General features: G+C 44.3%; 1 long non-coding RNA gene across 2 annotated transcripts; it reads left to right on the plus strand.

Annotated features, from left to right (window-relative positions):
- The first annotated feature begins 5,093 nt into the window (after positions 1 to 5,093).
- Positions 5,094 to 22,730, plus strand: LOC125182453 (uncharacterized). Of its 2 annotated transcripts, none has more exons than XR_010829994.1 (3): positions 5,094 to 5,265; positions 20,714 to 20,748; positions 22,598 to 22,730. It is a non-coding gene; the product is annotated as an uncharacterized lncRNA (long non-coding RNA). The 2 variants fall into 2 exon arrangements; XR_007162277.2 differs by having other exon boundaries at positions 22,619 to 22,706.
- The last annotated feature ends 359 nt before the right edge of the window (positions 22,731 to 23,089 follow it).

The raw sequence follows: 23,089 nt of genomic DNA on the forward strand, positions 1-23,089 counted from the left end.
TCAGGCAAGGACCAGAGGCAACAGACTGGGTCTAAACACACCTCCCACACAAAGACAGCCCTTCTTGCAGCAGTCTGAGCCAAAGTCACAGCTGCACCATGTCAGAGCTGGTGTTGAGCACAAGCAGCCAAACACCTGGGAGGGATGTGATGAGGGCTGTGATGCAGGTTACAAACACCTGAGGGACTGCTGATGGCGGAGCCAGAAGTGTCATGTGCAAATGGGTGCTGCAGAAGTTGTCTGTGCCTCTGAGCTGGCAATGAACTGGAAGTACAAGGCTAGGGGTGATGTTTGTGATGGCCTGGGTAAGCTGTGACAAGGAGGTGATTAGGAATCTTAGGCTGCTCTAAGTAGTTTTGGTGGGTTGGAAGCTAAAGCAATTGCTAGGTATGGTGGTCTCAAGCAGCTATTGTTACTGCTCTACTGCTGAAGAAACTTTTCCATAGATGAGGAGAAAATACAGTATGCCCTGGATGGAAGGACAACTTTCCCCTTGAAAAGACAGATTGACTACAAAACTGAGACAAGCTTGTCCAGAAAGAGGGCCTCAAAAGCAGAGAGTTTGTTACCTCGATCCTAACTGAGGGAAGTCTGTGTAGTTGAGGGTTCTCACAGCACTAGCAGCTTGCTATCAGCATCAAGTGTGGGGCTTTATGGACCATAAGATCCTGTAAAGAAGCTCTCAGATTTCCACAGCTTTTTTTTTTTTTTTTCTCAAGCCAGCTCAGCCTTGAAATTGCTAAGACCCATGCCAGCATCAAACTATGAAGCCATAAATAAGCTTGTTTATTGTAAGTCTTGTGCTTAATAATTCCTGCAGCTTAGGCAAACAGCAGTAGTAAGCCTCTCTAACAAGTTCTGCCTGGGCTTGTGTTGAAGCTCTGCCAGTTCTCCGTGTGGATACTAAGAAAGCCTGAGAGCTATTTTGATGGTTTCATTCCTTCAAACATTTATTGACCTAAATCATTTAGTTCTCAGTAACAGCAGGCACTGGGGAGCTGATGGTAAATCATACCATCTCTGGTACTTGAGTTTAAAACTGTAAATTTACCATATCTGGTGGACTCGAGCAGGCCATAAATTCTTCTAGTGTTCCTAAAGCTTGACTGTCTGTGGAAAAGGCTGCTCCTGTTGTGCTGCCTTGTGTTTGCAGCCATGCTGGGATGCAGAGGGCCTTTCGGTGCCTATTTCTCATTTAGCTTTAGCGTGGTGTAGCCCCTTCCAAGTGTTAGGGTTCTTGTATGCCACACACCCTTAAAAATATATGTATGGTGTAGGTCGAGAGCAGTGTCAAATGGGGCTTCGATCTTCTTTCCGTCAGAATTCCACCCTGGAGCAGCTCTGTGTGTGCATTAGCTTCTGAAAATACTCCATTCCAGCAAGGATTTACGCTGTCCTGCCTTCAGTAATGTAAGAAATAAATCTTAGCTCCGTGAGATGAGATTTTTACCTCTGAAGGAATAAATTTCTCACCTCCAAAGAATGAAATGAGAACGGGTGCTTGGATATATATGAATGTACGGATCTGCTGGCTTAAAATTAAGTGTGCAGGTGGATTAAGACAATCCTTCCCGCTGCATTTCTGCTTACAAAGTAAGGCTATACAATATTCAGCAGCCAGCATCCTAAATCAAATAAAATTTTCATGTTTTCTGACTGGAAGGTAATTATTCCACATGTAGCTATTGTAATCTTTCAAGAGAAAAGTAGCAGTGACAAAAACCCAGACCTGTCCCAGATCTCCATATTGATAAACACTCTTTGGAACCGCTCTGTTGGCAGGCGTAAGAACAGGAGTTGGTCTGTTAGTACCTCAGCACTTCTGTTTCCAACCAATATAAAAAAAAAAAATAAAAATCTACAAGACTTTGCTGCCAGCCTGGCTGGCTGGCTGGCTGGTGTTTAATAGTGCTACTCCATCAGGGTTGGAGGGAGACCTATTGTGAATAGCAACAGTTTGTCCCAAATCTGTCATAAATTGTCAAACCAAATATTTTCTAGTCAATAACAGTGGCTGAAAAAGTTCTGGATTAAGGCAGTGTGATTTAACACATAACACTAGGAATATTTTGAAGGAACTTTAAAAGTCAGGTCGCCACGGAGTATGTAATTCCTAAGCAAGGCGTCTTATAGGGGGGAAGTTCTCTGGTGCACAGCGTATCCTGAGCCGCAGTTGGGATCTCAAGCTGTCATCTCAGCTTGACTGGCTCACAAAGTTGGAAGTATGCAGACAAATGTTAAACAATGCGTTCCACAGTTTTTAGCCCTAACGTCCAGTCTGTGGTGGTTTGCAAAGGAGTTTTTGCACTGGCAGGAATACGTTGAAGTAGTTTTGTGGCAATGCGATGTATCTTTGGAGGTTGTCTTGCCCTTTTATACGTCTGCAACCTCCTCCCTTCATCGAGAGGAGACATTATGAAGTTTGAAGTTACAAATCTCTTATGCAGAATATGAGCCCCACAAAGTAAAGGTAGTTGTTCATCTTGGAGGGAGTACATTTGAATCCAAAACTCATCTTTAGGACAGAAGCAAGACATTAAGCTCTTTATGTTAGTAGGAACATGAGTTTTTCTGCCTGGAACACGATTCAACAGAGCAGTCAACCATTTCTTTAGCTTTGAAGATGCTGAAATGGACCCTGGGTTAAAAAGAACCAGTTCCCAGCCTGTCTCTAAAAATAGTTGCTTAGGGCTAAAATCTGAGTTTCCTTTCTGGAAGGATCCTGGGGGATTCTTGCTGTGGCCAGATCTGTTATATGAAGATCCAAAGAGACTCATCCTCCCTTCTCAGTTGAGTTCTTCCTACTCTTAAGATTTTCAGTACTCAGTAGTGTACCCCAGGCTCTCATATTTTGAGAGGGATTGCACTCCCCTTAAATAATATGGGAATCCCATTTTTCTGTCTCAAGGGTGAAAGGTGTAAGGCACTTATAAATCATTGCAGATTGTGGTTGTTGTCAATTGCCATGTAAATTAAGGCCATGCAAGTACCTTCTACTGTTTCATCTTCCCTTTCATTTGTAGTCTGGTTACTACTAAATATTACATATTTGGTGAAATGTCCTAAAAAAACATTACTTTTTAATTTTAACAATCTTTTTTTTTTTTTTCCTAAGTCTGCCAGTAGCTGACAAGGTAGGAAGATATGCTTTTCTCTTTCATTCTTATGAAGTTAGAGACAGTGCCAATTTAAACCGTGACTGAGGCTCTGCAATGATGCAAGTCTATCTTACTACTTCAAATTCAGTGATGCAACCTGAGTTTACATTAATTACCTTTCAAGGATTCAACCAATTTAAAGCTTCTGGACAATGACAATTATCTGAAAACATTCCTACAGCTTTATTTTCTTCATTTACTTTTGTTTGCTATCCCATCTCATTCAAAGCAGTCAGGACTGGTTTGCTTCTCTCTTCTCTGGAAATTTGCACTAGGAACCAGTGTTAGAATCAGAATCCTGATCTAAGAGCATGATGAAAAACTTTGCACTCCAAGTTGGAAATGGGAGAGGAAATTGTTCCTGTATACTTAAGAATTGTACTCAAACAGCTGATTACACCTTTTCTTACACCTTAATAGATGCTTACACCTTTTAAGGGAAAACTTTAAACCTGAGAAGCAACAGGTAGTTTTCTACGTTTCCCTTGGGGATAGTGTACTCTTCTGTATTTTGCTTCTATACAAACAGTTCAAAATTTTAAAGTCATGTCAGTCATACAAGCAAACAACCTTGCATGGCATTACATGTTCCCCCCCCCCCCCCAGATAGATCAAGCCCTGAATGCAAGACCAGACAAGTAAATAATGCCAGCATGTAAAACTAACTTGTAAATACATTACTTTTTTGGCATTTTTTTTTGGCACTTTGTGGGGCTTAACTGTACTTCAATTGAAGAATGTCTTCTGGTATGAACTGAAATTATACCTCTATGCCACAATATCTCAATATCTTTTTTTTTTGGGGGGGGGGGGTGGACAGGCTGGCATAATTCCTTGCGGACACCTGAAGGAGTTGCAAAATAATAAAATTTAGGTGAAGGAAAAGTTTCTTCTCTTAATTTTTGTTGTTGTTGTTTTCTTTTTCCATACAGTCTTAAAATGAAGGTCACATTTTCTGGCCTTTGGCAGATTGTAAGCATGCTGGAACACTTCACATTACGTAGACCATATTTGTCTGAAATTACAATATCGTACCTATAGTCTGCTGCAGGCTCAAAAGTAGACTGTGCCTCAGGTACTGTTTTATGCCTTTGCTTTTGTTACTACATCCTGGTAAGTCTTCAAAAGGGAAATGAAATTATCCTATACAGAAGAAACAACATACAGAAGAAACTTCAGTTGTTAGGGCCTGAATTCTCACTGAAACCAAAGGCAGGTATCTTACTGACTAGAAGAAAGAGTCTTTAATCTATCCTGGTTTGTTTACTAACGAAGGAGCATGAAAGAGATGCATGTTCTTGTCTCTGAAGAGGAGGTGAAGGAACAGCTAGTGCAAGGAACACAAAAATTGGTTGTGCCAGACTAATATGTGGTTGTATGTGAGCTTGGAGACTGCAACCATCTTCAGACTTCCAGATCTAGAGGAACACTTTGGCTGCAGCCTAAAAGCCACGTGTACATAAGCTCCCCTAAGCCAGTCAATCTTCTTCCCTTGACCTGCCAGGAAAGAGCGATGTAGGCATGGAACCAAATTAAAGCCCAAAACTTCAGCCCAGTCCTTGACCTGAATAGCGAGTGAGGATCTGGATCCTGGCATTTATACGTGATAGTTTATATGCAGCCAAAGTAAATACTGTAGTCAGAGGTCATGGGGCTAGATTTTAAAAAGTCCTGCATAAGGAAGAGATCTCAGAAAAGCAAATTAAATAACATTAACGTCAAGAAAAGTAATTCTGATTGCTGTATTCTTTATCTGTCATGACTAGACAGACAAAAATCTATGACAGCAATTTTGCCTTTAAGGTCATTTCCTTTATTTATTTATTTAATTTATTTTTTTTTCAAGAGGCTCTATACTAATTTTCCTCACAGAATGACTAACAGAAATATGACCCTTGTGCACCTTTTGTAGTTAACTAATTAGGTCAACTCTAACCACTAAGCCCCTATGTCAGGTTATTTCTATTAGTGATAAGGAGCAATTGACCTTAAAACATTGAAGCCAGGTAGATGAGCCTGTTCCACAAGGTTGTGGATTCTAAGCTCCCTTCCTAGTCCTTAAAAACAAACGAACAAACCACAACCTCAAAAGCTCAATTGCATACAGGTAAGACTGACTTTGAAGAATGTTCTTAAGTATTTGTTAAGATTGAGCAACAGGCTGCGTGAAAAAGGTGCCTTAATGTGAATTCAAATTTTGCCTTGTGGTAAGTAGAAAGAGGTTTGGATAGATACTGGTAGCATTGTTGTTACTTTCACTAGATGGAAATTGTGAAAATGTGCTGTTCATAAATGAAATGCTGTTTTTGCAATATGCAAGTCAAAAGCCTTTAAATTACTAGAAGTTACAGTTTCAAGGAGGTAACTTTAAAGAAAGAAACTATTGTTGGATGTCTCCCCCTGACCCCCTCCATAGATTATCTCCCTGAAGAAAAAGAGTGAAAAGTGTAACTGTTAATAGTTCCTGAGGTAGGGTTATGGGAAGATGTTTTTTCCCACTTGTTCACTCTCCCTTTCTTCTCCTCCAGGCGAATTATGGTAGCTTTCCAAAACTTTGAATATCCTTGGGACGTTCAGACCAGCATGTTCTTATCGTTGTGTCTCCTGAATGCACTCCAGGTTTTGTCTAAGGTTAAACAAATACTTAAGAGTGTCATCCAGAGATCTGTCCTGTGGCAGGGAGAGTGGGGAGGATATGGGCAGGTATCTAGAGGAGTGGGCACCTCCCGTGCTTTGGAAATTCACCCCTGAACAACTGAAAAAAAAAAAACCTAAAATACTGGTGGAGTGCTTGAGAAAGGTGTGTCATTGCCCTGGCAGTACCAGACATCCACAAATCAGTGCAACGTGTTGGGGCTTGGCCTGTGCCTACCGAGCTGCACTCAATGCCAGTATAACCCCAGTGACAGACCCTGTGGCCACTTCAACCCCTGAGACAGGCCCGGCGGCTACTCCAAGCCCTAAAACAGGCCCCAAGGCTGAGCCAGGGAAATAAACTGTACCAGTGTCAGTTGCACCCCTAACCAAGATGAAAAAATGGTTTAGAGAGTCAGATCATTTAGAAAGCAGAGAAACTCCTGCTAAGACTAGGTATGGAGAAGATGAGGCCAGGCCATCGGAAGAACAGGAGGATGAAGATGTCACAAAAACCTTTGAGGCTAGTAGTTTTTTCAGATAAATGTGAAATTGTGATCTTACGGTTGCTGTCTAAAGGGAGGTCTGTGTTGCTGCCAAAGATGTGATTTCCAGCACAAGGAGACATTTCTGCTCTAGCAGCAATTTAGCTAGCTCTAGTAGCAGTAGCATCATGGTGACAAGAGCCCAGAAAGGTGACTTCTGCAACGCGACCGGTGATCTCGGGTAGTGGAATGGCAGGTTTCTCTCTTTCCGATACTTGATTCAGGTATGCACTGAAGCCCTCTAAGAAGGCATGGAGAACTGTGTCTGTAATGTAGACAGGAGAAGTGATAGTTGAGCCACTTGCTGAGCCTCAGCTGAACAAGATGACAATCTCCTCCCTCACTGCAGCTTTTCCCTTGGCTCTGCTGCAGCACGGTGGCTATTTTCCATTTGTCCTTCCAGCCAGATCTTGGGCTGCTGTTGTTACCTTTTTGCCCACTTCCACTGCTACCTTTGTAACCGCGGTTTTTACTGGGAGAGATGCCATAAGCCCTGCTGAGCCCAGGGCGGTGTGGGCATCTCCTCAGCCTGAGAGCTGCAGGGCAGGACCAGCAGGCAGAGCTGAGTCTGTTTCTGTGAGTTTGTCAGTGAAGGTATACCTATTGGGTAGCACTGCCTTAAAACACACTGCCTTTTCCTATATGGCACCCCCAAACCTGGAATAGCATTAGAAATATAATGCTACCTTTTCTACGTTACGTAAAATCTCTTATCTAAAAATGTAGAGTTGTGTAGTCTTTTTCTGTTTGCGAATTGTGAAACCTTTTGGTTTTCTTATTGTCTGGGTTTTAACTAGTCCATGGGTTATGGAATAGTCGTTGCTAACACTGCGTTATAAATCAGTGTTAAACATTCCCAAGGAATATTAAACCTAAATTTTGTTCACAGAAAACAAATTTCCCCTCTTCCACAGAAAATGCTGTAGTCTGTCCTATGCACTATTAATAATGTTGAATAAAGCCCCAAATTCTGCTCCCACTCTCCTTTACCAGGCTTGGGCTCGCAGCAAAGCCTCCCTCTGACAGTCTCCCTCCAAGCACCAGACGCTGGTTTGCAAACAGCCCTAGGAGGGACAGCTCATAGCTTCTCAGCTCTGGCAGCTCTGCCTCTAACCTCCCAAAAACAGAGAGTGTGAGTGGGAACTGGCGTCCAAAACATGTCTGGGAGAGTAATCAGTTGTACTTGGACTTTATCATGCTGCATCCTTGCCTGCTCTTTATAGCTAAGCAGCAAGCAAGACTTGGGACTGTCATTGCCCTTTCAGACTTCAGCAGATCTTGAGCTCTCAATTTCGAGCAGTCTTGCAATGGAGAAATCCATACCCTGGGGAGGGAGTAGCCTGTTGTTTAGCCTAAGTGGGTATATCGACGAGGAGAGGATGAATATTGCTCCTAGGTGTCCAGCACTCACGTCTCTGTACTGTGTGTGACTTCTCCAGTCCTTTGTGGCTGTAAAGGTGTTGTCTCTTGCCCCTGTGTACCAAGACCACACAGGGCACGATTGTGTTATGGCTCATCTGGTGGGGATTGGCTTCCAAAGGACTTGCCGAAGAATAAAAACTTACATTTTTTGTCGGATATCTGCTTATATGCAAGAAATGTCCTCGTGCAACTTGGCTCCACAGCCACTGAGCCTGGGTAAGTCAGCTAGGGCTGCTGTCACCCCAAGAAATACTGCTAGGCAGCCAGATTATATGCCCTGAACCGTTTCTTCAGGGAATCCATCTTAAACTCATTTTAGGCTAACACAGTCAGAGCTATATATTACATAAAGGGGCTGCTAACCCTTTATATCTGCTAAGTGTGATTGAAACACATTACTCACAGACTTTCTCACTACGTGGACAGTTTTATCCGAGAAAACAATCGTTGGGGGGGAAAAACTCCCTATGCAGACAGTCATAGAACAATGTTAATGACCCAGAAGGTTTCTTTGCCCTGACTTTAAACAAGAGCCAGCTGCCAGAGGGAAAAGCACAGAAAATTGTCGGTTCAAGGGTGTGCTCAGATTCTTCCCCAAGATAAAAAAATGTTGCCTTAGGACTTTGAAGTATTAACAATATTGACAGCATCAATGCAAACCTCTGTATTGGTTCTTTGTCAATAGTGTTTTTTCTTGATAATGGGACTGTGCAATGCATCTTCTCTGTATCTGCGTGCTGTAAAACTGACAGCAGTTAGGCATGAGCAAGCCCTTGGGGAAGGCAGGCACAGTGCACGGAGTGTGTTCGTTTGTTAAATGAGCACTGCAGTATTAACTAAAGCTTCACCAGGGCTGGGGAGGAAGGCTGTAAGGAGTGGGGGGTGAATGATAGATCCATCTGGGGCCAGATGGCTGCAGATACTCTGCATAACCTGAGACAACCAGCAAAGCAGGAATGAAGGAGAGAAGCCTCGTATTAAAATACTGGCAGAAGTTCTCTGTAACCGAGAATGAGGATTAGTATTCTTTCCCTTTTTTTTCCATGACCTTCAAAACTTGTCCTAATGCAGGTGATGCTTTTGGTTATCCATTTTCTTTTGGCTTTTTAATCTGTTCAGGTTTCCTAGACTGAGCAAGGGCTTGCTGGTGCATACTGCTTCAGCCAACAACTGCAGCTGAAAAGAGCTGCTGGTGCCCAGCAAAGTTCATGGCATGGCAGAAAGGCAAGAACCTCTCTGTGCAGCCCCAGTAGGTACCATCACACTGCTGCAGGAGGGCTCTGCCCCTTCCTTTTCTCCCCATATCAGCTGCAAGGATTTAGGCTCAATTCAGAGCCTCCAAAACGGCAGCTGACTAGGGGGAGGAAAGGAAAAGAAGGAAGTCTGCTCTATTTGAAAACACAAATGTGCATTTGAAAGTTTATGCGTTGTTGGTCTTTCTCATCCCGTGCCTGCTTGGACTTCAAGGAGAAGTTGCTTGGCAAGGGAGCAATCCTCTCTCGTTGTGCATTCACAACGGTATATAAAATACAACAAGCGTCTCCATCTGCTTTTCTGCCTTTAGTTACTTCTGCCTTAGTTCTGTGCTAAAAAGGCTTGAGAGTGGTATCACTCAGATAGAAGAAAGTGTAGCAGCTTGTTTTTTGTCTTCTAGTCTTTATATTAATGAAATGATACCTCTGCTTAGAAAGGGAAATACTAATTATATTCATTTCTAAAATAAATGTCTTCTATCCCCAGTACTAGACTTCTCACATGACCACACATTCATCCTGTAAACTGGGAGGAAAAAAAATCCAACAATCAAACTATCCAACTGATAGAGCCAAACGTACTGATAAAATCAGACTTATTCTTCACAATTGGAGCAGAAATGGTATTGTTATATTTCTGGGTGAAATAATATGCTATGATTCCAAAAAAGCTGTGTCTAGAAAGAAACAGAAGTGATTTTTAGATAAAATCACATTAATAATGCTCTTCCTGTACAGGAAAAAAACCCCATGATTTGTGTTTGAGTCTGATATTCCAGGAGCTGATAACACTGATATGCTCATTCATTTCTGCAAGGCTCTCAGGAAATGTCTAGAGGCTATATGAATAAGAATTGTTAGCATTCATGAAAGTGCCTGGGTGCTTTGTTGCCAGGAAACTGTAATGAAAGTATAGCAATGCCAGCTTGATGATAGGGATACGGGGCTGCTGCATTAATCCTGTGTTTTGCAGACACGAGATCTCTATCATTTGCAAACATGAATGCGTGCACAGGCTGGCAGGGATTTTTGGAAGGTCATTTCACTAATAGTTTTCTAGAAATGAAGAACATTTAAAAACCCCATCCAACAACAGCATCACCCCAGAGCTCTGAAAAATGTCTTCTGCTGCTTCACATGCAGTTTTATAGGGTGTTGTGCTTGTGCATAAAGTTGCTCCTGGTTGCTCCTTAGATGTGGGGAGTATGGCCATAGTGACTTGCCTCTGCAAGGACCAGGGACCACCAGGTGTTAGCAGTGGTTAATAAGCAGAGAGATGCTCGTATTTTTACTACAAAAGGCAAAGGAGGGACCTAGTCAATTAAGAAAGGGCTTTTCTATACAGGCTTTTGTGTGAGCAGAATTAAGAAAATATCTTTGAGTCACAGGATGTAATGTAACGTATAGGATTTTACCAAAATATGGAGGGTTTTTGTTTTTCCTTCTGCCTTATTTCCTGTTGTTTGCTCAGTGGGAAAGACATAAGGTTCACATCTACATTTGCAAGAGGGTAGTTTTTTTAATGGTCTGTCCCATACAGGGAACTTTCTGCTGTCCTGCTGACTTTCAAAGGATTAACATCAGTTCCTAGTAAGGGTAATGAATTCTAGTAAGGTTTTGAGTCTCCTTCTTTGTCTTTTAGCAGTCATTCAGCAAAATGTGTTTAAATTTGTGGAAGAGAAGTATAGTCAGCTGTGGCAAAGACTACAGAGAAGTTGAAAGTATGTTTTTTAAAGCAACAGCTTTTTCTCACTCTTGTCTTTTGTCATTAGGCTGGGATTTTCAAAGCGGGGAAAAGCCCTGAGAAATAGAGAAAAGTTCACAGTGTCCTTGGGCTCTGCTGGAATCTGCTGCAGGAGACTTCTTGCAAGTTCAAAGGGCTGATTATAATGGAAGTCCGAGGCTGCTTTTAGACTTTCTATTCTTTAATCTTCAGGGAAAGCAATTTTTGTGTATGGCTCTTCTAAAATGACTCCATACATCTTTTATAAATACCCGGTGGAAAGCACAGTTCAGCTGGATCAGTATGCGGGCAAAGGACGTCGGCAGCAGCTGCGGGTCTCCTTGCTGCGAACAGTGCCCATCACCCCGGAGAGCTGTCTCTCCTCTCAGCAGCTGGACTATCATTGCTGTCTTTACTTGCCGTCATTTTGAAAGCAGCAGGCCGACATCTTGGTCTTAATTATTCAAATAGCACCTCTTAAGGAATGCTTAAATAATGAGACTTCCCTGAAAAGGTAATGCAGAAGTCGTGAATGCTGCAGTGAAAGGCAGCTGCTCGGTAGCGCACAGAGAGGCTATTTGTAGCATCTCTTTGGAAATTAGATACTGTGATATGACATTTCCTTTTAGCAATCTTGGGAGGCTCCTCCAGTGCTGATAGCAATCATCTCCAAAGGAGGAAAAAAAAAAAGCGCCCTAACCTCTGGTAAATGTATCTCTTGAGGGAAGCAAAACCAATCTTGTGAGAGGTATTGCCCGGCTTCGGAGGGAAGGAGCCTGAGCGAATGTGCCCGGCGTCTTGACCTTTCCAGCTAACGGGACGTGAAAATGCAGAGATGAAAGAGGCAGAGCTTGTCCATCAGGTGGGAGTTTCTAACAGAGAACAAAACAGCCCCAAAGCATTGTGTTTCCCTTTGTGTTAGAGGCCTCGTCTAAACAGATTCAGGGAAAAAGTGAGATGGTTCCCTGGAAAACTGATGGCCCTGTGAAACAGGTAATGGGTATAGCTGCTGCCACTCTCTGACAACAAGCGCTTTCTTGCCATGCCTCCCTGTTTCCCCCCAATTAGGAGGGATTCTTTCATCAGGGGGATGAAATCTGACCTTGAGCTGACTGTGGTGGGTGGAAGCCTGGCAGATGTCTGTGACAGAGCAACCATCAGTCAAAGGGATGTCTTTTGGGACTGATAACTGAGAGATAACTTTGGACTGTGTCACAAACGGGGTGGCTGAAAATTGGGATCCTTATTTAGCTTGCAAGCACTGTCAGTGTCCAAGGCATCTGATATTTCGTAGGCTCTTGAGGATCCTCACTTAGGGTCAAATCACTCCTGTCTTTAATCAGCCCTACCAGCCATACTAAAACTTGCTAGCAAAAGGTCCCACACCCAGGAAGAGCTTATCTACGTTAATTTGGAAAAGGCCACTTGCTGTGCTAAATTCAATGGTGTGACAGAGCATGGACAAAGTGCCTGCTGCAGAGGTGCCCAGCCACCCTTTTCCTGCGTGTTTCTCTCCCTGTTTCCGTGCTTGCTTTGAAGCAGGCCCTTTGGTTTCGTCCTGCCCTTGCTGTTGGTGTCAGCAGAGCCACAGCTGCTGGGAGTGGAGGGATGGGCAGAGCAGGAGCAGAGCAGCCCATGTCTCCTGCTGTCAGCGTGCAGGAACATCTCGATTGCCGCAGCTTTGCCATGTGGGATTAACATCATGTCTTTGGCCCGTGTGTAGATATGAGGAGTTTCATTTCAGCCTTTGAATGGTAAATACACCTTAAAACTGCACTGACTGTAATTTCAGTACTTTACTAGAATTAATTTCATGCATGAGCAGGTTGCTTTTTGTTCAGAGGCAGGACACATTTTTCCCGAGCATGCCAGACGGGGCTGCTACATGAGATAAAATGCCCACATGCCATTATATTGTCAGTCTTCCCCTCCTCGTTAAACAGGGGAGGGATTAGCTGGGGGTGTGCTGGGAGCTGCTCTGCAGTTTTCCAACATGACCCACGCTGAGCAGTGGCTGTGCCCTCCTGATCAGTCTGTGGGACCTGGGTGTTCAGCTGAGTGTGTGTTGTTGGTAAAACCTCTGTTCTTGCTCGCTGACTCGTAGCATTACTGCAGGCATCTCCTTTCCCTTCTTTCTTGCCATCCTCTTTTATCCCCCTTCCCTGTCCGGGCTGCAAATTCCTTGTGCAGAAGGAGCCGCGCTGCAACACCGCCCCTGCAGTGGGCTTTCTGTCTTCACTGAGTGGGTGCTCCGGATGTTTTATATGGCAGCGTGAATTGTTATTGCCAATAAGAATATCACCATATTTATCCCAAGGCAAGGAGGAAAAACATAAATTCTCTCTGGCAATGCTTATCTGAAAGTATGTGTACAACAATATCCCATGTACATTTTCTAAGGATGCCATCATCATTATAGCAGCAGTGATGCTTCTTATATCCAACATAAATGCTATCACGGGTTTTTAATGCCGTCAGGTATCACTGAAATACTGTATTAGTGTTCTGTGTGTTTATACACAACTTTTTGCTACTCAGGAAAGTGATATTACTTTAAATAATTGTAGCACTGCTTACACCTCGTATCAAACATGTAAACTATAGCAATTGAAATACTTAAACATAATACTAAAAAGAAAATTCTGTACCTTAGTTTTTCTTCTGTTCTGAACTCTAGTGAAGAGTGGTGACTCTTTAATGCAGTGATTATATGGCAGATCAGAAATGTTTCTAGTGCTTTCTTGCTGGAACCATAGCTCAGCGATTGAAATGCAGCTGGCCCCTCTCCAACAAAACCCTTCTGACTGTGCTTTTAAAACAGATGATTCTTGCTGGAGCTCATGCATGAGCATACAAGATCTCAGTGGCTGGCTTTGCCCAGCAGTGTTGTATCAGCTAGGGAGATGGTGCTAAGCAGAAAGGTAGACACTTGAAATTAAGAGCAGTTTTAGGGTTCTTCACTCTGCTTTGACATTGCTTTTGCAGCACAGTACAATTTATCTCCACACCATTTTTTTTTTTTTAAGAGAAATATTGGCTACTAGAGGGAGAATAGGTTGTGTTTGCTCTGGACATGCATGCTTCTCATTCATGTTAAAGACCTCTATATGCAATTACTGACACAAAGCCTGTTTTTCGTGTTATGGTCTGTGTGATCCTAATCTAATTTTATCTCATTGAAACACAATGAAGTCAAAATTACAAGCTGTAGTTTCATTAAAATACTTAGTTTGACTTGATCTGAGTATAGATTACAGCAACCATCGTCTAATGCACTTTGCAGTTATTATTAAAAAATAAATGATGTTACAAGTTGAAGAAATAATTGATAATAAACAAGTAATCTCTGCTCAGTAAAGGTTATTTCTAAAAGAAACTAGGACTGGGTAACACTGGCAACTTGGAAGAGAAAAAACCTTTCTGGTAGTGTTTAGCTTCTTGCTAAATTCTCCCTAAAACACTCTTTTGTAATATATGCCACTTCCCAATTATTATTTTTAGCTGGTTGAGCTGTTCAATGCACTTGTCTGAACATCTCCGTTTCTGCTCGTGGACAGTGAACGAGATCCGTCCCGCACTGCCGAGTGAGGAAGAGTGGTCAGTGCCTTCTGAGGGCTCGGTACCCGGCACACCGTGAAGGGATGCTCTCTTTGTGGGGGTCGATCTGCAACTGAAGCAACATGGGCAGGGATTTTGGAGAGCACACCAAGCTCTACCTACCCAGCTCTCTTTCAGAAGAGGCCAAGTCCTGCGGTCCTTCCTCCTTACTCAGGCCAAACCGGCCTTTGAGACTAATGGCAGCTTTGCATCATGTTTATTTTTTCTTGGGGGGGAAAGCAGAGTCAGTTCTATACATCTCCAGGGGCTTGGCAGGAACTGCAGGGATGGATGTTTGCAGTGGGCTGCTTGTGCTGCCCCCCTGGCGGGCTGAATCCTCCCTTGTCCACCCCAGACGGGAACACAGCTTGCATTCATCAGCCCACAGCTCTTCTCGCGCTGGTGCTCCCCATATGCCCCTTTCTTCAGAAGAGGACCGCCTGCCCTTGCCAGCCCCAGGTAGCGATCTGTCACCACGCGCCTGCCTCTGTTTGCTATTTGTGTTGTGGCCTTCTCTTTGGTCCCTTGAAATTCTCAGCGTGACTCTGCCGCTGCCACGCTGGGCAGGAGACTTGGCTCGCTGCTGATTGCTTCGAGCCTTATTAGAAAGCCGGGTATGTTTATTTTTCATGAGCAAGTATCAGGAAAATGGCTTTTCCGGAGCGCCTAAATATTTCATTCCAATCGAGTGGAATCCGTAGATCCTTTGAAGATGTGTGTTGTCTTTGAAGTACCTTCTGAAATAGTTTTCTTATGGATATTAGCATATTCAGCAGTTCAGGCCTACACCATCTCCTTCCCCGGGGGTTACAGATAAGGCTTATCTTCAAAAAGCTGACCTGTACTCAGACTATTTTTCTACCGATCCTAATCTTAACATTAAATACAAGAAGGCTTCGCATAGAAGCACTGTATTAGGAAATAAATGTGCACTATACTAACTCAGAGCGATCTTTCTCAGTGAATTTGGCTTGTCCAAATCCTCTAAGTGTTTTCTCAGGGAGCGTTATTCCAAGAATGCATTCGTCTGTCTTTCCCTGTAGATATTGATCACATTGTACTGAGGTCAATACGAGATTTCTCAATGATTTTCAGAATTTTACCTTAGACTTCATATCCATTTATATTTTCCTAGGTTCCAGGTAGTTTTTTTGTTTGTTTGTTTTTGGGGGCTATAACAACTTTAATTTCCACTGGAATTCCATTAGCTCCTAAAGATCAGGGAGCAAACAGTGAAATAGAGGCAGCTATGCTTTTTGTGCCCATGACCTTCCAGCATCCAGACTCAAGTGGCTGTTGACTATCAGTTGCCCTCAGCCTGTAGTGTAAGGTGTTCACTAATTCACATCCTCGGCCCTTCTAGGAAAAGGGAAAGGGAGCTTCTGCCTGAGTAGGAACAGAAATAACATGGGAAATACAGAATGAAAGCTGAATTATTACTTTCTGTATGACATCAAGCAAACCTTTTGTGGCCTCCAGAGAAACTTCACAGAATCATCTAGGTTGGAAGAGACCTCCAAGATCACCGAGTCCAACCTCTGACCTAACACTAACAAGTCCTCCACTTAAACATCTCACGCTGTTTAACTTATTCCACACAACTCGTGGCCTCGTTCTGCAGCCTGCTGTTCCCCAAGGCTGGTACCTGGAGGACCCTTTCCTGCCTTAGACCTAGATGCCCTGACAGCAGCCGTAGCTGATCCCTGGGCCTAGCAGGCCAGACGTGCACCTCGCAGCTTTTCTTTCTTGCTGATGAGGCGGTCGCCATCAGCATCCTCTGTTCTGAGGCTTTGGATGTGAGATGGCAACAGGTAGCTGCTGAATCTCATGACTCATTGAAAAGCCTCAAAGAAAGCCCACGCAGCCCCACGCTTCTTCCCTCTTTAATGCTAGCTGTGGAGAAGACAATTACAGCAATAAACGCTTCTGTAAAATGGGCACAAAGGGGAGGATTCCTCCTCCACAGAAATGCTTTTTCACACTTTTTTCTTTAATCTCTATAAGGAGAGACTTGAAGTGCGTGGCTATTTTTGGTACCGAGCAGTGACACTTCTTAACTCAGTGGCACCAGCCAGAGACAGCTTACGTGTTAATGTGTCGTGTAAATCCCAGGGTGCCTCCGAGAGAGCGTCTCTAAACACAGCATTGCAATAATTCATTAGAAGTTATTAGAGATTTCTGTGGCTTGCTTATCAAGTGCTGTCATATTACCTTTTGACATAACAGATTGCCTGTGTTAATTGAATGATGTAACAGAAAACAGAGCAAATGGAGAGCTCAGAGGCTGCCACCGTACATGAGTTGTAAATAATAAGAACTTGATAGGGAAAAATTATCAGAACATCTCCCTATTATATTTAATAAAGAAACAACAAATTGCTACGTTCTTGGTTGGTTGGGAAAAATAATGGATTGAACAATAGACAGTCTCATTTCTCTTTCCAACTGTGCAGAAATTAAATGTCAACTACAACCACTTATTCTTCATTTCTACTTCTATGTACCATACTTTTTGTCAGGCTTCTTAACTGAAAGTGAAGGGAGAGGGGACAAAAACAAGCTCATTTCTGAGAAGCCAACAATACATTTAAAATGCTGGAACGTACTCTGTGAAACTCCTGAGTGCTCCTTGTAATGAGAAAAGTTTCGGGATAGGACGAACTTTTCCTGTTGTGCAAAGCCATCTCTCCTTAGTAGTATAAAATAGAAACTGAGAGGCTGTGTTTCCACGGGTAGGATTTGAGGTGACAACTGTATGTCAAAGGGGAAAGTGGTTTCCTGTAAAATATATATGAATGTAAGCACTACATTTGTTTCTCTGTTCTTATGTACTTCATGTGATTATTCCCACATGAAGTAGGTTTAAAATTCTTTGAAACTAAAGGGAGATGAAAAATGCAGGAAAAGGGAAATCAATTTGCAGAAGAATAAATGAAGCAATTAGCAGTAGATTGAAGGAGCAGAGAGGCAGAGTGGTGGATTCAGCTCTAAGCTCTGGCTGGAGCTGTTCTGGTTCAGCTCTGGGTCAAATCTAAGAGAACTTGGAAACGGTGCCACGTATCCAGCAGTTTGAATGGTTGCTTCTTCCAGCTTTGGTTTGATTAATTCTCCCAGATGGTGAAATTCAAAGGTTATTTACAAATTGCTACCTCTTTTGTGCGGTCCAGAAGAGGATTTGATCTTGATGCTCAACCTGGCAAGCTGAAGGAAGTGATCTCTGCTCCAGGAACTGGGCTTTACTCTTGGTTAGGTGAGCACCATGAAGCAGTTGTTTCCCTGCTGCTCCCACAGAGCATCTCACTGCCCCTTGTGCGGAGAGATGTACTCACGCATCTTCTCTGGGAGACGCCCAGCATGGTGCAGTCTCTACTGCAGCACTAACAGCAGATCCAGAAGGAGCCTTACAAGCAGCACTGCTCACTTTCTACGTGCAGAAAATTCAGCTGCCTGTACCCAAACGCTGCATTGGCACTAACTCACCACCCCCCTGTGTGTTCAGCTGCAGCCCTTTCCCCACTCCTGCCCCTGCAGCAGCTCCTCCTTGCCTCCCTGGCTGCAGGACGAGGTGCTGAGGATGTCCCTGGGTTTGCTTCTCCAGCTCCGTGCAAGAGCCAGGAGCTGCTGGCTGGGGTGGGTCCTTCTCCTGCTTGGGCAGAACTGGTCAGCACAGTGTATTGAGCCCTTCTCCACTGCTTCCCTGGGACAGAGGGAGGAATTGTCTGGGAAATCCTCTGCACCATCCAGCGGGAAGCATGTGCCAGCTTTCTGCTGGAGAAACGAGCTCAGGCAGTTTTGGGCACAGATGTTTCTCCATGCTCAGTATGGCTGTTAGCCCTTTGCACCCTCTCTCATTTCACAAAGGTCTGCATAAGGGGTATCAGCGAGGTCAACCTTCAACCCAGCCACCCATTTCTCTTTCTGCTCTGGCAAGGAATCCAAATAATCCCAGTGGATGTGCTTCCTGCAGTGGAAATGGGCTTGGACAGCAGCTGCTCTGTGCTCACTGATGTCCTGTGCAAACAAGTCTTGGTGCAGCCTCCAAACACGGTGATGGGCACAGGGCTCTCCAGGAAGGGGGGCACCTGGGGAGGAGGAAGGTGTTTGCCAGCCGTGACATCCAGCTGCTGGATGAGCCACGAGCAGGAGTTGTCGTGTTGTGTTGTATATTGTCATCGGTATCGCAACCACAGTGGTCAACGGGAGGGATGCAAATAAGAAAGACATGAGGGAAACGGGCCCACTGACACTTAGAGCTTCACAGGGCTTCCCAAACGGTGGCCAGGACAGCACTCAGCCTGGCACACAGCCTGATGTGACGCTGGTCACTGCTGCCACCGCTGGCACTGGGTGCTGCTGCCTCTGCTGCAATTGCTGCCACTGCTCTCCCTGAGCCACTGGGCTCCAGGTGACCAAAATCTGGCTGCCAAAAACTCCCGGCTCCAGCCTCAGCTGCTAGCAGTGCCCTGCCAGATGGGCTGGCTGAAGGACCCCAGCATCCCCATCCCCAGTGTTTCATTGAGAGCAAAAAGGCAACTGTGTGAAAGAGCAAAGGGGAAGGTGCCAAAATCCAGCACTGGTGGTAGCTCATTAAAACTGTATGGCTCCAAAGGAGAATTTCAAGCTGACAGCTTGATACTTATTTACTTGAAACTGCCTGCTGAGCCCTGCTGGAAATTGGATAATTCTCCTTGTTTAATGTGGATTCGTGCAGCACTTGGTTTAATTCTTAATAGAGTGCAAAGCTTTCTTTTTCAACCATCGGGGGATTCCATTTGGATGCTCCACCAGGAAGATATGAAGCATCTTTGGCAGCCCCCAAGGGAGCAGAGTGGCAGCCACCACATGTAGAAGTTAGCCAGGACAAGCGCACCTGCCTGAATTGAAGCATCATCTCGGGGACGGCCACCAAAGAGTGACAGCAATGGCACTGCACACCCACTGCAGACCTCATGGAGGGATGCGTGCTGCTCACTTTTGTTTCTGCAGAGTTCAAAATGGAAATGCACAGGTGCATGTTTTGTGCCAAGCGGGTGTGAATACACACCTGAATGTTAGCTAGAGAATGAGCCCACAGAGACAACGGTATGTGGATGAGGAGGAGGATATCAATGGGTAGGGGCAATGCTGTTTGCTCCTCATGAATTTGACAGCACAATGAGAATCCAGCAGCCTGGCCAGGAGGACAGTTCCTGTAGCTGAGATAAAGAAGTTCACAAAAGTCTCAATGGGGAAGGCAGAAATGACAGCTAATTCTGCATGGCAAGGTAGATTTTAAAAGCACCCCCAGCCTGTGGCTCACCGTGCCAGGGAGCAGCAGGCCTCAGGAGGAAGCTGAGTGTGTGTTCTTCCCCGAAGACTTCACAGGAATCAAGAGAAAGATAACTTGCCTGATGAATTGATCCGTAACTGTGACAAGATAATACCTTGTTCCCAAACAATGGCCACAGAGGACCCTCATGTCACTTTGTGAAATCGGTCTCTTTAGTGGTGACAGCTTGGCTTTCTGCATCAAATTAGTAAATACATGCTTAGAGTATGCAGCTGAGTGGGAGCTCACAGCAAGCTCCCCACAAGACGGGGAGATGTCTGTCTGTCTGTCCCCTCCGTTCGGCTGCCAGCTGAATGGATATTTCAGCAAGCTCAGGTAGAAGTCATGGTCACCAGCATGTTCTCAGAAACCTATTTCTAAATGGGATAAAAAAGAGGATTACAGCAGGTAGGTTGTCACCACTGGCCAAGCTGTTAATTGCTGCCCTTTGATGCTATTTGCATGTAGAGGGAATAAAGTGGGAAGTACTGGGCGAGTAAGGGAAGCTGGGCATAGTCATGGGAAGGGTGCATCTGAAGGGTGTGAATGAATGAATTTGCATCACTCGTTAAAGTCCAGACTATCATTTTCTGGCCTTGTGACCTGTTTTACAACCCCAGGAGACAACAGTGTGTGCCTGAGGGCATTTCTGAGTGAGCAGATCCATTGCAAGAGGTCAATTACACCAACCAGGAGCAGAAGGAAGTGCAGAAGACTATGGTCAGGAGTTAGGTGAAGCCCAGTTCATCTCCTTTGGAGACTCACAGAAACACCATAGGTCCCATCTCTGAGTCCAAGCCCAATTTCTACAGCAGGTGGAACAGGCTTTCCAAACCAAGCGTGAAAGGTAGCAGAAACTCTTTGTGGTAACACAAGGAGGAACCTTGAAAATGCTTCATTAACCATACACAAGTGACGTCTTTACTAAATGCTTTTATGCCAGGGAAATAAAGGAGTATTTGGGAATGTGTGTTCTTGGGTTTGGTTTGGATTTTTGGTTTACAAACTTTGACACTGGTTTCTGAGTGTAAACTATTTAATACTTAGAAACTGACAGCTGTGCTTTCCACCAGGTTTTCAAGGAAAGGAGGTTGAAACGCTTTTGTGGGTACGTATGTGTGCCTTTATATTTGCTTTTTTCATTGATATCGACACACTTATCTATGAATGGAAGTCTCAAAAATATCACATTCTGGCAACTTTTGTAAGAATCAGACTGTGTATAGAGTGACTTCCCTAAAGGCTCAGCCTTCTTCCAAACATCCACCAAAAAGCTTAATTACAGGACGCATCCATAAGGAAGCAGACTTCCTGCTGGATCCCCATCTTCTACAACTAACATGGTAGTTACTGAAATTGCAAAAGATGTTACGTGCTTGGTATGAGAATGTGTCAGACTGAAACAACATGAATTTCAAGGCAAATATTAACTCATTGCTGAACAGAGCCATTAGAAGGGAGAGAGCCACAGAGACAGAAATGGATCCAAGGAGCAAAACTGTGCTCCCTGTGGATGTTTGTTAAAGACGGGCAAGTAGTGCAGGTGCTGAGCATCTCTAACCAGAGCAATATTTAACTGAGGGCTGCTTAGTTATACTGAATGGACTAATCTATTCCACACTGTTTACGCCACTTCCCTGGCCATAATTTGTGTTGGATTGAATTGCAATCAGAGTGCAGCCGGGGAGATTTTGCTGCTTTACCCTGGGTGCGCTGCACGTGCATTAGCTGCTCTGACTTCCATCTGTAATGGAAGCTTCCTATGGAAAATGGGAAAATATTTTCCATTTCATGGGAGGATCTGCCCAGGTGGGGAAGCTTATTGCGTGCCCTTATGGCTGGCCTTAGGATGCCTCGAACAGCAGCATGTGGAGGCGTGGTCAATGAAAGGTTGTACCAGAGGCCTTGCTTTGTAGCTTTGTTGGTCAGAGCTAGCAGAGGCACAATTGTCTGAGAAGAGTTAGTAGATGCTCTACAAATTAGGGTACATATTCTTTCACTTTTCTAGGATCTCTGGCTGATGCTGAAAATAGTTATATTGTATTTTATTATTTTTACCATTGTTTTTTATTCTTTTATTATGCATGCATGTATAGGTTTATCTACACACACTTTTTAGCTTATTCTTCTGTTTCTAATTTGAACGTGGTATTCACTGTCATCTCATTGCACTTTTTCCACGTCCTCCTTAAAACTTTCAACAAAATTCCAGCAGTGTGCCCAGTTCCTTCATGGGGGGTCCCATGCTCTGCCCATCTGGCTCACATGCTGTGTTGGCTCCAAACCCCTTCTGTCGTGGCTTTCTGTGTTCCTCTGTCTCTCTTCCTAACACTCTGCCAATGCCTTTAGGTTTTACACATGGGGCCCGTCTGTCTCTTCCTTTTCCTAAGTCATCTCATTAGCCTGCATGACCCTGGCTGCCACCTACGCTAACCACTCACTAGCTAATGTTTCTCTTTACCTTGCCCTCTTAGCATCCCACTTGGAGCCTCCCCTTCCCTCTGTTTCTTTGACACCTGTTCCTACTGCTCTGCTCCTCACACAACTTCCCCTGCATGGGCCAGTGCTCCCAGAGCCGGTGCCGTGTCTGCCAAGTGTGGTCCTTCTGCCATGGGACCTCCCCAGCGGATGGTGGGGACTTGTGGCATTTATCTGATTTACTTGGCTAGCCCAAGTCCATGTTTTTAGCCCTATTCCTGTGACTCCCCCGTCTCATTCCTATTTTTTGGATATGATCAGCTGTTATGATGAGTCTTCACTGAAGATAAGGTTTTGGGGTGTGAGGCCTTCTCAGGCCAATAACGCTGCAATGACTGACTGTGTCCATGCAGCAGATGTCTCAGTCCTGTGTGTAGCTTCCAGACAGCGACAGCTTCAAACAGACCAAAATATGTATTATGTATTGCATTATTACTTTTAATCCTGCTTATTTTGTTGTTGTTGTTGTTGTTCTTGAGTGTCCTGCTGCCCCCCTGGAGCCAGTGCTGGAGGAGCCCACCTACCTCGCACTCATCCTCAGGAACTGTGCCAGCACCAACAAGGGGGAACCATAGAGGCTCTGGTGGCTATGGCCACGCTGGGTTTCATCCCTGTTTCGGCATGGCAGTGGGGCTCCTGCTGGGGGCTGCTCGCAGCTGGTCCGCTTGCGGCTTGGAAGAGAAAACGAGGAGAAAAAAGTTACCAGTGGAAATCTGTAGGGATGTGTGGATGTGGACGTGTAGATCCATTTATCGGTGCAGATCTCTCTGGTTGTTGTGGATGTATATTTATGGATACAGACCTCTAGCTATTGTGGATGTATAGATCCGCTTATGGAAAAACATCTCTGGCTGTTGTGGATGTATAGATACATAGATATATGTTGCGGATGTACAGACATTGACAGATGCTGGCACCAATACTGTGTACAGATATTATAGTCATCTGTGTATCTAGCCATGAATCCACCC

This window comes from Anser cygnoides, chromosome 3 (genome assembly GCF_040182565.1).
Source record: "Anser cygnoides isolate HZ-2024a breed goose chromosome 3, Taihu_goose_T2T_genome, whole genome shotgun sequence".
NCBI lineage: Eukaryota > Metazoa > Chordata > Aves > Anseriformes > Anatidae > Anser > Anser cygnoides.